We start from the raw sequence: 11,427 nt of genomic DNA, 5'->3' as shown, positions 1-11,427 counted from the left end.
AATGAGAAACACATTCGGACAGCTTTTATAGGCAGCGTAATGGAATTCAGTTATATTCAGAAATATAAACAGAGAGTGCCTTTTGAAAACCACAATTTGAAAACCACAATACTAATTTATTGCTAAAAAATGCAATTAAAAGATGTAAAAGGTGAAAATATATCTATTTACCCACATTTTATTTTTCGGAACTCGACCTTCTGAGGCAGTATTCCAAGGCATGACGACATGTCTGAATCCAATGTTAGGTTAATTCCTTTCTCCTGAGATACCTTAATTTTCCTGTCCCACAATTCTATGAATGGGCGTGTACGGGGAATGTGATTGGTCTAGTCTGGTCAAATTCTAAAAAATAAACTGGTCGCCAAGGAAGCAGCTGGAGCTCAATTTTAGTGTAAATAAATTAGATTTTCACTTTTTACACATTTTAATTGCATTTCTATCAAGAAATTAGTATCGTAGTTTTCAAATATGGGGTTAGTTATCACAAAAATCTCTGTTTATATTTCAAACTGAATTACATTTTCCTGCCTATGAAGTCTGTCCTAATGTGTTTCTTGGAGCTGCCTTCATGCTGCCTAAGTCATTGCCTCAGTTAGGCGAGGCAAAAAGTGAGCTGCCTAAGCTTTCGGATGTAACCTTTGTCTTGCCCCTGTGTTCATCGTCATCACCTGTTTTCCATCTGTTTCTGGTTTAGTTATTATTAGTCCTTGTGTATATACTGTATTTCATTGACATTGTTCAGTCGTTGTCTGGTCTTGTTAATGTTATGTTTATTTTATGTATTTACAGCACATCGTTATGTTTGTTGTTTTTAATTATTATTTTATGATTTTTGGAATGTCCTCGTCCATCTCCAGTCACATACATGACAACAGATTTGAAGTGAAAGTATTTAATGAACATATGATACGTGCTGACTGAGAGCATTCTGTCAATATCATTATCTTATTTTTGACAGCATTTAGTGGCTTTTGCGTCTGAGTTATTTAAATTTTGTTATACATTCAGATAACAAAAAGATGTGTTGATTATTAACACATAGTTTCTTTATTATGCTATTTATACATCCTGTCACATTGTGAAAGTGACAAACTTGTCAAGTATGCAACACAAATGTGACCTCTGCTTTTAACCTATCCCAATGAGTAGTGAACACACTCACTGCAAGGGACCAAGCATTTAGGGCTCTATCTTACACCCAGCGCAATTCGCGACACAAGTGTCTTTTGCTAGTTTCCACCCTGCGCAATTATAATTTTCAGGTTTAGCGCCACGTTGTTTAAATAGCAAATGCATTTGCGCCCATGGGCGTTCTGTAGGGATGTGACGAGATCTCGTGCGACGAGATCTCGCGAGATTAAATGTGTATCGCAAGATTAAGTGTGTCTCGCGAGATTTCTTGTGTAGGTGAAATTCTGGCTGTTTCTCAAATAAAAGACTGCATCCTTCGGAGGTCGCATTTTTAAACTGCATTTACTTCATAAAGACTGTCATATTAGAGACTACTAACAATTATAAAGTTTACTAATAATTTAGTTAATCGCAAATTGTTGTAATATGCTCACGACTTGCGAATGTAATGCTCAGTTAATGATCTGAAATAAACCTTAATGACGTATGCAGCGTGCATATGCGACCTCCGGAGGATGCAGCTTTCTGTTTGACCCTTTTAGGGGCCAGTTACACCAAAAGCGTTTATGGCAGTTGCAGGCGCATTTTTTAAATGATATTCTATGGGCTTGGAGCGTTTGCGCGCTGTTTATGCACGCTGAGCGCCTTGCGGTTTTTGCCGGCGGCCGCAGCACGCGCCTTTGAAGGAACGCTGAGAGTGGAGAAGCGCCCGACGTCATTCGCGTCTTTCCATTGTCCACTCGAATGAGGGGAGATGCGGGCCTTACGTTGTGGTGAGGGAAGTTTACGGTTGCTTTGAAGAACCGGACTCCACTCGCTCACTCTCTCCTGAGTGTTTGTGCACCTCTCACCCTCAAACAAGGTCAGAGCAAGCGTCCTCTTTATAAAGTTTCTGCTAATATGACAGTTAACAGCAAAAGAGCGCACGCTTCAATATTTGATTGACAAGACAGCTGACTAGGTGGTTGCCTAGCAATATTAAAAGCCGCGTCGACACGCACTGCTCTTTTTTTAAAAAGGCAGTGCGTCGTGCCTTGCGTTTCCAAGCGTTTAAAGGGTGGTTGGTATAATTAGCCTCTTACAGTGCATGCATTATATTCTGTCTTTTACTGCATTTGCTTTTTTGTTTGGGTTTCCAATAATGTTCGTTTGGGAGCTCGTATGAAGTCTGAGACGTGTTGTGTTTGTCTGTTGATCAGTGTCAGATGTGAAGTCTCAGCAGATTAAACCATCACAGAGTTTACATGATTTAATGTCTGCATGTTCATTTCTATTGTAAAGAAATGGACGTATATTAAATATTCAAATGGATTTAAACATTGTTTGGCTAAAAAATAAGCGTTTTTCTACGTCTAAAGTGAAAGTGAAAGTGAAGATAGCATCCGAGATGAGTCTACTATCGCCCCCTGCAGGCATTTGTTATAATATATACTAGGGGTGGGCGGTATGAGCAAAAATTCATATCAAGGTATTTTTCACTCTTCAGCCGGTATAACGGTATTACGGTATGTTGCCATATGAGATAAAACTTGGAGTCACACTGTAGTAAACCTTAGTTAAATTACGGACAAAATTAGTATTTTTCACCTTATGTTACTAATAAGTGAGGGATTGGACATAGACATGATTTTTTATCTTTTCCCATTTTTTCCTTTAAAAGCGCAATTGTGTGGATGGGTGGACTCATCTTCTTATGCATATTGTCACTAATATGGGAAGTATGAAAATATGGAAATTAGTATGGTCATTTGCTTGTAGGCTATTACAATGTTTTACGCTACATCCAACAACTTTAAAGCTGTGTGCTGTGTATATCTTGTGTCTGTTTGATTTATAAATATACAAAGAACAAGATTTTCTTTTTGTTGTTAATATGAACATCTGATAGGAGATGCCATCTCACTTTAAATAATTATTAATCCCTGAACGCATTAATGAATGCAGTTTATTAATACAAGTTAGTTATATTAATAAATGTATTTATTGCATTTAATTGCATTTAATTTAATTAACCAGCAGATTCACATTGCCAAAAACACTCCACTCATACGTTTTTATGCGTAAATAGGCACTATGTATTGTTTAATAGCCTCTCTAATTAATAAACCTGCATTAAGAAAACGAAATTTACCATTAAAGGCTGTTTTTAATGTGTTTGGTACGTTTATCCGCTAAAGCACTCTGAAAGCGCTATTCATTTAACCGTTACTCGTCAACCATTTGCGCTATCAAAAAAGGAATGGTTACTAAAAGAAGATAAATTGCACTTTTAGCCAAATTATGGTTTATTAAGGTAATTTCTTGCTTTCCGTCCTCCAATCGCTTACCTGGAGAGTGCGTGCAGGGCGCAGTAGAGAGAGCAGATCTGAGTGAAAAGGGAGTACACCGTTAAACGACTTTGAAGCAGTGAGGTAAAAAAGCCTCCTAAATGTATAACACTGTTGACGCGCTGTTGGTGCCTTGGGACTCGACAACCCGACTGTTTAAGTTGATTTTCAATAAAGCAGTGTTGATTTTGTTCGCTTCTGGGTCCTGTTATGTTTCAGAACCTGGTAATGCTATAGGTAAGCCACGGGCTTGTTTCTCGCCAAACTCGCTGTATACAGATCACAACACCTGAAATATAGTCTTTGGCAGGATTTGCGTGCACTATTATGTGCATCCTCTTAAAAAAAATGATGATTAAAAATGGATTGAAGTGCGATCGGAGCCTTTCGTTTTGTGTTTCTGTGGACGGCGCATCTCGGGAACGGAGGTATGACTTTTAAGACTTGGGTAAACTCCTGCGCGGTCTTAAAAAAATAACATTCATAAAGTTAAATTTAAGTCCTAGGATGAAGATCTGGGCGTTTTAAGGCCATAGATATAACTTTCTGAAGGTTAGTTTTTTGTAACACCCCGCGGGAACCCTGATAAGTGCAAAAATAGAATTTAAAACATGTAACGCCGGTATCAACGGTTTTGCAAAATCCATATCATGGCGTGACACAATACCGGTAATTACTATCATACCGGTTTATTGCCCACCCCTAATATATACATAATGCTTTTTATTTATAGACCACAAATGTAATGTGTTTGTTAATGTTATGTTGTTTAATGTAACTTGGTTTTAATACTTTATTTGAACCAATTATTATTGCATCTTCGTTATTATGTAATTTTAAAGGCTACTGCTCACTTGGGTCTATTTTTATTACCCAAAAATAACAAATTACTTCATTATCAGTTAGTAAAATAATTGTTAGGGGCAGTCCTTGATAAGTTAAAACATTTAAAAATAACATGATTTCAGTTTCTTATTCATTTATTTTATCATCGAGGGTTTCTTAAAAAGTGTAAAAATATCGTCTCGTTCTCGTGAACCCAATCTCGTGTCTCGTCTCGTCTCGTGGATTAAGTGTCTCGTCACACCCCTAGCGTTCTTGTCTGAAAACGAGGTGTGTTCAGGCGCATTGTTGGCACGTTGCTATTTTGAGGCAACTAACATAGACTACGCCATTGACCAACAAAAACCTGGGCTAAAGTCTAAAGTCAATGCCGCAATATGTTTTTTGTTATTTAAAGAGCACTTTAGTAATATGCGCCTATAAACGGGACGACAACGCGCATGCATTGAATAATCACATACATGAATGCGCAGCAGCACAAAAACGCTTTTAAATATGAAAGATTAAAGGATTGAATGTAAAAGATTAAAAGGATTAAAATGTAAAAGATTATTATTGAGTCTCTTGGACATAAATTAGGACTAATTATGAGACGTTAGAAGGCGTAAAGAGCTGCTTCACCTGCAGCCTGGTAAATAAATAAATGCTTTGCTTTTAACAAATGCATTTGTTTTTAAATGTTTTTTTTAAATGCTACCTCACGGATTTATTGTATATGATGACTTTGTACCTGTGGATATGGTGAGACGAGAAACATTTTTAAGTAATGCCTAAAAAAAACTTGTGAAGCTGTCCAAGCGCTAAAATGTGCAGAGAGCCGTTTGTAAATTCTTTATCTCCTGTTTGTAACAAATAAAGTATTTTTATAGTACAAACCTTTTCTTACATACATGTAAATAATTTTTTGATGATATTGGATATTCATTTAAAGCAATAAAAAGCCTGCTTTTTTACTTCCATTACTAAAAGAAAATGTATTTTAAAGGTTTTAATAAAAAATAAAAATTTCAAAACATGTGAAAAACAACACAATTATTTAACATTAATCTTAAACTGGGGATCTTCTTCCTTTGCTTAGTTTTTCAGTTTACAAAGTCTGTCATCTAAATAAGGATTAGACATAGCGCCAGCGCAACTGGCTTTTAAGGGGAATGAGAGATAAGACTCTCATTGGTTTATTGCACGTTACACCCAAACACACCCATTCCTCATTAAAAAAATAAGACCAACCCTTTTCAACCATGCGCTCGGCGCACAAACCATTTTTCCTGTCATTAAATTAGCAAAATTGGATTTGGACACGCCCATCTAGAAATTGCGCTGTGCGCTTTAGACAGTTTGTTCAAAGTTAATGAACATGAAACATTTTTAGTCTTTATCTTCTACAGTAAGTTACTGACAACCAGCTGCATATTTACAGCTAAGTTTTTTATGTATTTTTAAAACAATTTTCAGAACTAAATGTCTTCTTCAGGCAACAGTCAGTATTTAGTGTGACCTCTCTTGGCACGAAACACATCTTGAGCTTTTTTTGAGGAGACTGAATTCGATAAGAATTAGAAATTAGGATTTTATTTCATTAAGGTTTAAGACAGGGGTCGGGAACCTATGGCTCGCGAGCCATATATGGCTCTCTTCCTGATTTTATATGGCTCTCCAATTTTCAAATGTTGACTTAAAAGACAGCCTCGAACAAGATGACAAAATTATTTTTTAAACTATTAGCATACTCCATTAATGTATAATTATGAATGTGTAAAATAAAATAAAATATGTTTAAAATATTTAGGTAAGACACTCGCAGCTTAACATGATTGACAGCGGCGTTTGGCCTGTAGCTAGCCTACCTGTCAGAGAGCTGAATTTTAATTGGACGACGTGCCTGTGTCATGTCCACATCAAGTTAAACAACAACCTAACTAAAAATTAAAAATCATCATCAACGAGAGCAAGATGGCGAAAAGAAAAAAAGACGACAATTACCGCTCATTCCAGCCCGAATGGACGGATCAATTTGCATTTGTGGAGAAGTCGGGGTCCGCAGTGTGTCTCATTTGCAATGAACGTATTGCGTCGCTCAAAAAGTCAAATGTTAAGAGACATTTTGAGACGCACCATGCAGCATTCGCCGCAAAATATCCCGATGGGGATTGCAGGAAAAAAGCTTGCGCTGAGCTTCAGCGGAGAATGGAAACGGGACAGCAGCAGCTGCTTGCATGGACCAACAAAAGCGGGAATTTGAATTCTGCGAGCTTTGCTGGCGCTCTGGAGATTGTGCGGAGTGGGAAACCATTTACAGACGGAGCCTACATTAAGGGTTGCATGCTCAGTGTGGCTAAAGAACTGTTTAACGACCTCCCAAACAAGGATAAAATTATCCAAAAGATTGAAGACATGCCTTTGTCAGCAAGAACTGTTCATGATCGTGCACTCGTGATGGCTCGCCAGATAGAGGAGATGCAGATTAACGACATCAGTTCAGGTAGTTACTTTTCTCTTTCCCTGGATGAGTCTACCGATGTGAGTAATATAGCACAGCTAAGCATAGTCGGGCGGTATGTGACGGGTGATACAGTGCGTGAAGAGAGTCTCGCTGTTTTGCCGATGAAAGATACAACAAAAGGCGAGGATGTGTTAAAATCTCTGATGGATTTTGCTGCAGAGAAAAAGCTACCACTGAATAAACTTATATCTGTGTGTACTGATGGAGCACCCAGTATGTTAGGAAAACATAAAGGATTCGTTGCACTTCTGTGTGAGCAAGAGAAGCGGCCCATCTTAAGCTTTCATTGCATTGTGCATCAAGAGGCACTGTGCGCTCAGTCGTGTGGAGAGGATCTTCGCGAAGTGATGTCATTGGTCGTTCGCATTGTGAACTTCATTGTGGCCCGAGCATTGAATGATCGCCAGTTTAAGGCCCTGCTGGATGAAGTGGGGAGTAATTATCCAGGGCTGCTACTGCACAGCAATGTGCGTTGGTTATCCAGGGGAAAAGTGCTCGCCCGCTTTGCTGCCTGTTTAAATGAAGTGAGGGCATTTCTGGAAATGAAAGGAAATGTTCATCCCGAGCTCACTGACATTGAGTGGCTTCTGAAGTTTCACTACCTGGTGGATATTACAAGTCATATGAACCACCTCAATGTGAAAATGCAAGGCATTGGAAACACAATCTTGTCCCTGCAACAGGCAGTGTTTGCATTTGAAACAAAGCTGGAACTGTTTATCAGGGACATTGAAAGTGGCCGTCTCCTGCACTTCGAAGCATTGCGAGCATACAGAGAGGATTGCTTAGCGAGGGACCCCGCTCATCATTTCGACCTCAGGCAGCTCGCAGCCTTTACGTCTGATTTACTGATGTCATTCAAATCACGTTTTGCGGACTTTCGCAGAAATGCCGATTTGTTCAAAGTCATAACTCATCCACATATGTGCACCGTGGACCCACAAAACCTGAGTGTCATCCCTGGCATCTCCATTGGAGATTTTGAGCTGGAAGCTGCTGAACTGAAGGTGTCAGATATGTGGGTGTCAAAATTTATCAATTTGAATTCCGAACTAGAAAGCCTCGCTCGTCAGCGGGCAGAACTGGCAAAGCAACATAAGTGGGCAGATATGAGAAAACTACAACGCGAAGACAATCTCATCCTGAAAACCTGGAACGAACTTCCAGCCACTTTCAGCACAATGCATCATGTCAGTGTTGCTGTGCTGACAATGTTTGGCTCAACATATACATGCGAGCAGTCCTTCTCACATCTGAACAACATCAAAAACAACCTGCGCTCAAGGTTAACGGATGAAAGCCTGAATGCCTGCATGAAGCTGAATCTCACCAGTTATGACCCCAATTACAAAGCACTCAGTAAAATGATGCAGCAACAGAAATCTCATTAATGTAAGCAGGGTGCAATGCACTTCTTGTTAATAACTTGTTTATGATGCCTGTTTCTAATTTTTGTGGTGTCTTAGGAGTGCTAGAAACCAGCACTATGTCAGTGAACAAAATATAGTGCTTTAATGTAGTATTGTTTGTAGAACCCTACAGTTAGCTTGGGTGTAAATGAGTTAAAAATAACTGCGTTATTGACACCTACTGGTGTTGTATAAAACTACCAGAACTACTACCAGTGTAAGTTGTATATTACTGCTGTTGTTATTACATAAAAATGTGCAAACATTTCTAATACACGAGTGTAAACTTTGCTGTGGCTCTTTTGAAAATTTTCTCTCAAATGTTTTGTTTGTTTGGCTCTTCTGGATAAAAAGGTTCCCGACCCCTGGTTTAAGAGATCATACAGCTGCCTGCTTTTGCTCAAGTGGAAGAGGAGTTTACTCTTAATACTTGACACTTCAGCTTATACTTTTATACTGTTTTATAAAATGGTAAGTTCCAATCCTAGATTTTTGCACAGTACTGTATATATTTATCTTTAGAGATTAAATCTAAATACAAAAAAACAATTTCGCGCATTGTGTGTTTTTGCATCAAAACGTTACTTTAATATTGGTATGTATATGTGTAAACTGGCAAAACTATGATTGAATTTTGTAACATATTTACAGAAACAACCACAGAAAAAAACAAGGCCTTTAATGTTTTTATTGCGGGTGATGAAAATGTTATTAAAGGTGTAGCCTAGTCAGCCACTGTCAGACAACCATTTTGTTTATGCATCCAATAAACTTTAACATTTTTTGTTTGTTTTTGTTGCAGAAATTATAAAATTGTTTATTAATTCTTAATATTGTAATTAAATATAATTAGCTTGTGATTAATACCTCTTTTACAGTGTGTTCTTACATTATGCACATTAATAGAATAAATGGTAGAATAAATATCAGAACTGTGTTTCATGGCTTTGGGTAATTGTAATCCTCTATTACAGAATTTAATCTTATATTTTATTTTACATATGATATACAACCTCAATGCTGTAAGGCAGTAATTCACAAGTAGTTACTAAAACAGTGAATCATGTGTCCTGTGTAGTAAAAAAAAAATGATATACTAATTAGTATTTATTTTACATTATCATTTAAAAAAGTGATATAGGTGCCCCAGCACAGTATCTTTGCATAGGGTCCACAATCATGTGCCAGCCCCTGCGCACACACATACAGTTGCAGCATTAGTGAACATGCACAAAGTACTTCATGGCATTTACTGCGACACCCTGGGACATTTACCAAGTTGATCTGGTAAAAACCATCTGGTCATAAAACATTTATTTGTACTATCTTATATCGTGTTATATCTTGTGTTTGTCGCAAAATGTCTAAAAATACCATTAGAAAAAGTTCCTTTTTTAAATAACCACACCGCAACGTTCTGGAAACGTTTTTATAAAAACCCACAAATAACCATTATTCTGTATAAGCTATTTGTAAACATATAACCAAAAAGAATGTTCACAGACCGTTAAATAACCAAAAGGGAACCAAAAACTAATTTTAGGGCTGTAGAGAACAGCACACTATATTGCCGGCTTATAAACTGAGGTTTTACATAATAATACTTACAATATTTTAATATAGTCAGTCGTGAACTAAAGTGGGCCGGTCATGAAACTCCAGGGCTGAAAATGAGTCCCACTTTGGCCCTGATGACACCTGTTATTTATCATGTTAAATGAGTAAATCCACAACAGTCAAAGAAAAAATATATACAGCTTTACTAGATTATCTTATGTTTTATACAAGTTGCAATAATACCATACACGGTTTTTGTTCTATAAAATAAATTTTAATGCAACATTGTAAAAATGTTACTTTAATAAATAAATTTGACTTTATATTCAAAAAGAGATTAAACAAATGTGTTTGAGCTTCCATGATTCAGATGTGTTTTTTGATTTGAAGTCAGGAAGTTTCGGTTACCCTTCTGTATGACATGAGATTGGCTGTCATTTAGATAGTATAGTAAACCAGTGCCAAAAATAGCACCTTGCCACAAACAGCATTGAGTGTGCCTAACAACACAGTCTTCTTAACCTACAGGACTTCTGATCAAAATGTGAAGATATAGGTTTATATCTACAGTATACTGAGGTTCTTGACTTTGGACACGATTTTATACTTTTTCTACTGATCATCCTGTTAAAAAGTTGATGTATTTTGCCTTCTGGAGCATCAGTGAATGTATCTGTTTTTTGTTATAGTTGTCTACGATTTTTTCAGTGAAAATAGTAATAATAATATAACCTTAAAAGGTTCTTCATGAGTAAAAATAATTTAGTAATATGTCATGATATAGAATTTATATTATATATATATATTATGGAATAAATGTATTTAAAGCTGATAACATTTCTTTGTTATTGTATATTTTTAACTGCATATTCTTACACTTTAAGGACCGTGATATAAGTGTGTGAAACATGTGGAGGAATGTGTGAATAAACAGGATGTGTGAAGGTGTTTAAAAGAAGAAGTGAAGGGGACGGTGTGGTGAAGAGAAACACAGCAAAAATACTTTTCATAACTTTATAAGAAATAAATGAACCCTTTCACAGACCCAGATGAAGAATGCAAACCCTTCAATCCAGCTACACTTTCACATTAGTGAAACCTTTAAAAGCTATGTATAAAAAGTTTGATATGTTTTATGTAAAACAAAATTTAAAAGGTGGTAAAAAGGTCAAACAAATTTATTTCTCCAGAAGCCCATCTTATTGACTTTTGTAGCCATGAAATGAATTACATAACAATTTACAATCTGGTATGTTACAGTCTACAGTCCTCGTGTTTAAACATTTGGTTTTAAATGCTAAACGACAGCTTAAGATCGCTGTGTTCCCCTGTGGTTTAAAAGTTGGCGTGTCACATCGCATCAGATAAGTATATAACTTCCTTAACTGAAAAACCCCCACAGCGAATACACACAATTTGTGTTTGTAACGATGGCGTCGTGGTTTCTCATTTCATATGTTCTACTTACATACAGCACAGTTACTAAACACAGTCAATTTATTATAATACATTTATGACAAAAGTCTCTTCATCTTTTTGGTAAAATGTATTAATTGAGAGAGATTAACTGAAATGATCTGTAAAGTAGGCTAAAGAAGAAACTGATGGTATTTGCGTAACTTCCTCAAATAGATTCTCGCTCTTTGTGTTTACT

At 36.8% G+C, this 11,427-nt stretch overlaps 1 protein-coding gene across 2 annotated transcripts in view; it reads left to right on the top strand.

Moving 5' to 3' along the window:
* LOC135767166 (CD48 antigen-like) overlaps positions 1-11,427 on the top strand; it is a 109,653-nt gene that overhangs the window by 22,450 nt on the left and 75,776 nt on the right. The gene's annotated exons all lie outside the window — the stretch shown is intronic.

The sequence above is a fragment of the Paramisgurnus dabryanus genome, chromosome 6, assembly GCF_030506205.2.
Source record: "Paramisgurnus dabryanus chromosome 6, PD_genome_1.1, whole genome shotgun sequence".
Taxonomy (NCBI): Eukaryota; Metazoa; Chordata; class Actinopteri; order Cypriniformes; family Cobitidae; genus Paramisgurnus; species Paramisgurnus dabryanus.
The sequence above is the reverse complement of the archived record's forward strand: the minus strand, read 5'-3'. Positions and strand labels throughout refer to the sequence as shown.